Source organism: Oncorhynchus mykiss, chromosome 5 (assembly GCF_057628025.1).
Source record: "Oncorhynchus mykiss isolate SJ-2025 chromosome 5, ASM5762802v1, whole genome shotgun sequence".
Classification (NCBI taxonomy): domain Eukaryota; kingdom Metazoa; phylum Chordata; class Actinopteri; order Salmoniformes; family Salmonidae; genus Oncorhynchus; species Oncorhynchus mykiss.
The window spans coordinates 5,156,501-5,162,500 of NC_143026.1; the positions used below are offsets into that span (position 1 = coordinate 5,156,501).

The following is a 6,000-nucleotide window of genomic DNA, read 5'->3' on the forward strand; positions in this document are numbered from 1 at the left end:
ACCCCTGTCACCCCTCTCTGATGGTAACCAGACCCCTGTCACCCCTCTCTGATGGTAACCAGACCCCTGTGACCCCTCTCTGATGGTAACCAGACCCCTGTCACCCCTCTCTGTGGACATGTCTGATGGTAATCAGACCCTGTTACCCCTCTCTGATGGTAACCAGACCCCTGTCACCCCGCTCTGATGGTAACCAGACCCCTGTGACCCCTCTCTGATGGTAACCAGACCCCTGTCACCCCTCTCTGTGGACATGTCTGATGGTAATCAGACCCTGTTACCCCTCTCTGATGGTAACCAGACCCCTGTCACCCCTCTCTGATGGTAACCAGACCCCTGTCACCCCTCTCTGATGGTAACCAGACCCCTGTGACCCCTCTCTGATGGTAACCAGAACCCTGTCACCCCTCTCTGTGGACATGTCTGATGGTAATCAGACCCTGTTACCCCTCTCTGATGGTAACCAGACCCCTGTCACCCCTCTCTGATGGTAACCAGACCCCTGTCACCCCTCTCTGATGGTAACCAGACCCCTGTGACCCCTCACTGATGGTAACCAGACCCCTGTCACCCCTCTCTGTGGACATGTCTGATGGTAATCAGACCCTGTTACCCCTCTCTGATGGTAACCAGAACCTTGTTACCCCTTTCTGATGGTAACCAGAACCCTGTTACCCCTTTCTGATGGTAACCAGAACCCTGTCACCACTCTCTGATGGTTACCAGAACCCTGTTACCACTCTCTGTGGACATGTCTGTCTGATGGTAACCAGACCCTGTTACCCCTCTCTGATGGTAACCAGACCCCTGTCACCACTCTCTGATGGTAACCAGAACCCTGTTACCACTCTCTGTGGACATGTCTGTCTGATGGTAACCAGACCCCTGTTACCCCTCTCTGTGGACATGTCTGTCTGATGGTAACCAGACCCCTGTCACCCCTCTCTGTGGACATGTCTGATGGTAATCAGACCCTGTTACCCCTCTCTGATGGTAACCAGACCCCTGTCACCCCGCTCTGATGGTAACCAGACCCCTGTGACCCCTCTCTGATGGTAACCAGACCCCTGTCACCCCTCTCTGTGGACATGTCTGATGGTAATCAGACCCTGTTACCCCTCTCTGATGGTAACCAGACCCCTGTCACCCCTCTCTGATGGTAACCAGACCCCTGTCACCCCTCTCTGATGGTAACCAGACCCCTGTGACCCCTCTCTGATGGTAACCAGAACCCTGTCACCCCTCTCTGTGGACATGTCTGATGGTAATCAGACCCTGTTACCCCTCTCTGATGGTAACCAGACCCCTGTCACCCCTCTCTGATGGTAACCAGACCCCTGTCACCCCTCTCTGATGGTAACCAGACCCCTGTGACCCCTCACTGATGGTAACCAGACCCCTGTCACCCCTCTCTGTGGACATGTCTGATGGTAATCAGACCCTGTTACCCCTCTCTGATGGTAACCAGAACCTTGTTACCCCTTTCTGATGGTAACCAGAACCCTGTTACCCCTTTCTGATGGTAACCAGAACCCTGTCACCACTCTCTGATGGTTACCAGAACCCTGTTACCACTCTCTGTGGACATGTCTGTCTGATGGTAACCAGACCCTGTTACCCCTCTCTGATGGTAACCAGACCCCTGTCACCACTCTCTGATGGTAACCAGAACCCTGTTACCACTCTCTGTGGACATGTCTGTCTGATGGTAACCAGACCCCTGTTACCCCTCTCTGTGGACATGTCTGTCTGATGGTAACCAGACCCCTGTTACCCCTCTCTGTGGACATGTCTATCTGATGGTAACCAGACAACTGTTATCCCTCTCTGTGGACATGTCTATCTGATGGTAACCAGACAACTGTTATCCCTCTCTGTGGACATGTCTGTCTGATGGTAACCAAGAGGCCAGTAACCCCAAAACAAGATAGCTATCAGCCAGGGAAAGTAACGTTTGGTTGTCTTTCAAGAACAGTTAAAAAGATACGTGGTATTTACTGTGCTGTTCAGGTGTGTGTGTGTGTGTGTGTGTGTGTGTGTGTGTGTGTGTGTGTGTGTCAGGTTACCTGTTCGTCTAGTGAGACAGTCTTTCAGAGTGTGTTCACTTTGTCCCCCAGTAGTTCAGTCAGCTGTACCAGTGAAGGTGGTTGATATCTCTCTGGTCTCTCTCTGAGCCCCTATTGGCTGATGGAAACACAAGGTCAGAGGTCAGATATACTGGCCCATTGCCTGGTGTTACCATGGACACCAGGGACATTCTTTAAAAACGACAAAAGTTGTGTCAGACAAAGGACACACAAGTAAATTGATTAACTCTATAATCCGGAATAGGGTGACATTCGAGAGACACCCATTTCAGACACACCCATTTCGAGACACACCCATTCCAGACACACCCATTTCAGACACACCCATTTCAGACACACCCATTCCAGACACACCCATTTCAGACACACACATTCCAGACACACCCACTCCAGACACACACATTCCAGACACACACATTCCAGACACACACATTCCAGACACACCCATTCCAGACACACCCATTCCAGACACACACATTCCAGACACACCCATTTCAGACACACACATTCCAGACACACCCATTTCGAGACACACCCATTCCCCATTTGAGACACACCCATTTCAGACACACACATTCCAGACACACACATTTCAGACACACACATTCCAGACACACCCATTCCAGACACACACATTTCAGACACACCCATTTCAGACACACACATTCCAGACACACCCATTTCAGACACACACATTCCCGACACACCCATTTCGAGACACACCCATTCCAGACACACCCATTTCAGACACACACATTCCAGACACACACATTCCAGACACACCCATTTCAGACACACCCATTTCAGACACCCATTTCAGACACACCCATTCCAGACAGACCCATTTCGAGACACACCCATTCCAGACACACCCATTCCAGACACACCCATTTCAGACACACCCATTTCAGACACACCCATTTCAGACACACACATTCCAGACACACCCATTTCAGACACACACATTCCCGACACACCCATTTCGAGACACACCCATTCCAGACGCACCCATTTGTAATGACCGAAACACAGCAAGGTGTGGATACATATAAAAGTTTGGGACATTAGTCTAAAACCAATCAGGAGTTACTGTTGTTGATGCAGGTACGCAATCAGGACATTAGTCTGAAACCAATCAGGAGTTACTGTTGTTGATGCAGGTACACAAGCAGGACATTAGTCTGAAACCAATCAGGAGTTACTGTTGTTGATGCAGGTACACAAGCAGGACATTAGTCTGAAACCAATCAGGAGTTACTGTTGTTGATGCAGGTACGCAAGCAGGACATTTTCTCGTGAGGAACAATGAGGTTTGGAATGTTACAAAGCAACAACAACAAAATACCTCAAGTAGCAACATGATAATTCATAATAATAAACAGATATCAAAATCCAAATCAATGTCATTGACCTTTAGATATCTTTATGGGGTCTAGGTACAGAACTAGGTCCCCATCTTGGTAGAACAGAATCCTTACAATCAATCCATAAAACGTATTTCAACAGCTGTCACTAGGGTTGCTAAGCTACAGGTAACTCAATAACGTTATCGGAAGCTGTGTTAATACTGGAAATAACAGGTCATCCATGGAAATCTGGTAAATGTGGTCATTTAAACTTGAATCATCTTTAAAATAATCTTTAAAAATGTATAAACCATCAACAGTATGGTAAACTGACCAGACAATCAACAGCATGGTAAACTGACCAGACCATCAACAGCATGGTAAACTGACCAGACCATCAACAGCATGGTAAACTGACCAGACCATCAACAGCATGGTAAACTGACCAGACCATCAACAGTATGGTAAACTGACCAGACCATCAACAGAATGGTTAACTGACCAGACCATCAACAGCATGGTAAACTGACCAGACCATCAACAGTATGGTTAACTGACCAGACCATCAACAGTATGGTTAACTGACCAGACCATCAACAGCATGGTATACTTTACCAGACCATCAACAGCATGGTAAACTGACCAGACCATCAACAGCATGGTAAACTGACCAGACCATCAACAGTATGGTTAACTGACCAGACCATCAACAGCATGGTATACTTTACCAGACCATCAACAGCATGGTAAACTGACCAGACCATCAACAGCATGGTAAACTGACCAGAGGTACCAAACTAACTGAGGTAAAACCCAGTGTAGAGGTACCAAACTAACTGAGGTAAAACACAGTGTAGAGGTACCAAACTAGCTGAGGTAAAACACAGTGTAGTGGTACCAAACTAACTGAGGTAAAACACAGTGTAGAGGTACCAAACTAACTGAGGTAAAACACAGTGTAGAGGTACCAAACTAACTGAGGTAAAACACAGTGTAGAGGTACCAAACTAACTGAGGTAAAACACAGTGTAGAGGTACCAAACTAACTGAGGTAAAACACAGTGTAGAGGTACCAAACTAACTGAGGTAAAACACAGTGTAGAGGTACCAAACTAACTGAGGTAAAACACAGTGTAGAGGTACCAAACTAACTGAGGTAAAACACAGTGTAGAGGTACCAAACTAACTGAGGTAAAACACAGTGTAGAGGTACCAAACTAACTGAGGTAAAACACAGTGTAGAGGTACCAAACTAACTGAGGTAAAACACAGTGTAGAGGTACCAAACTAACTGAGGTAAAACACAGTGTAGAGGTACCAAACTAACTGAGGTAAAACACAGTGTAGAGGTACCAAACTAACTGAGGTAAAACACAGTGTAGAGGTACCAAACTAACTGAGGTAAAACACAGTGTAGAGGTACCAAACTAACTGAGGTAAAACACAGTGTAGAGGTACCAAACTAACTGAGGTAAAACACAGTGTAGTGGTACCAAACTAACTGAGGTAAAACACAGTGTAGAGGTACCAAACTAACTGAGGTAAAACACAGTGTAGAGGTACCAAACTAACTGAGGTAAAACACAGTGTAGAGGTACCAAACTAACTGAGGTAAAACACAGTGTAGAGGTACCAAACTAACTGAGGTAAAACCCAGTGTAGAGGTACCAAACTAACTGAGGTAAAACACAGTGTAGAGGTACCAAACTAACTGAGGTAAAACACAGTGTAGAGGTACCAAACTAACTGAGGTAAAACACAGTGTAGAGGTACCAAACTAACTGAGGTAAAACACAGTGTAGTGGTACCAAACTAACTGAGGTAAAACACAGTGTAGAGGTACCAAACTAACTGAGGTAAAACACAGTGTAGAGGTACCAAACTAACTGGGGTAAAACACAGTGTAGAGGTACCAAACTAACTGAGGTAAAACACAGTGTAGAGGTACCAAACTAACTGAGGTAAAACACAGTGTAGAGGTACCAAACTAACTGAGGTAAAACACAGTGTAGAGGTACCAAACTAACTGGGGTAAAACACAGTGTAGAGGTACCAAACTAACTGAGGTAAAACCCAGTGTAGAGGTACCAAACTAACTGAGGTAAAACACAGTGTAGAGGTACCAAACTAACTGAGGTAAAACACAGTGTAGAGGTACCAAACTAACTGAGGTAAAACACAGTGTAGAGGTACCAAACTAACTGAGGTAAAACACAGTGTAGAGGTACCAAACTAACTGAGGTAAAACACAGTGTAGAGGTACCAAACTAACTGAGGTAAAACACAGTGTAGAGGTACCAAACTAACTGAGGTAAAACCCAGTGTAGAGGTACCAAACTCACTGAGGTAAAACCCCGTGTAGAGGTACCAAACTAACTGAGGTAAAACACCGTGTAGAGGTACCAAACTAACTGAGGTAAAACACTGTGTAGAGGTACCAAACTAACTGAGGTAAAACACTGTGTAGAGGTACCAAACTAACTGAGGTAAAACACAGTGTAGAGGTACCAAACTAACTGAGGTAAAACACCGTGTAGAGGTACCAAACTAACTGAGGTAAAACACAG

The 6,000-nt window shown here is 46.0% G+C and overlaps 1 protein-coding gene across 4 annotated transcripts in view; it reads right to left on the bottom strand.

Annotated features, from left to right (window-relative positions):
* The window catches only part of LOC110524934 (uncharacterized), a 112,650-nt gene that overhangs the window by 78,482 nt on the left and 28,168 nt on the right, over positions 1-6,000 (bottom strand). For all 4 annotated transcript variants that reach the window (XM_090233607.1, XM_090233608.1, XM_090233610.1 and 1 more), the window contains exon 2: positions 2,067-2,184. The gene's annotated coding sequence lies outside the window, so the exon portion shown is untranslated. The remainder of the gene's footprint in view (positions 1-2,066; positions 2,185-6,000) is intronic.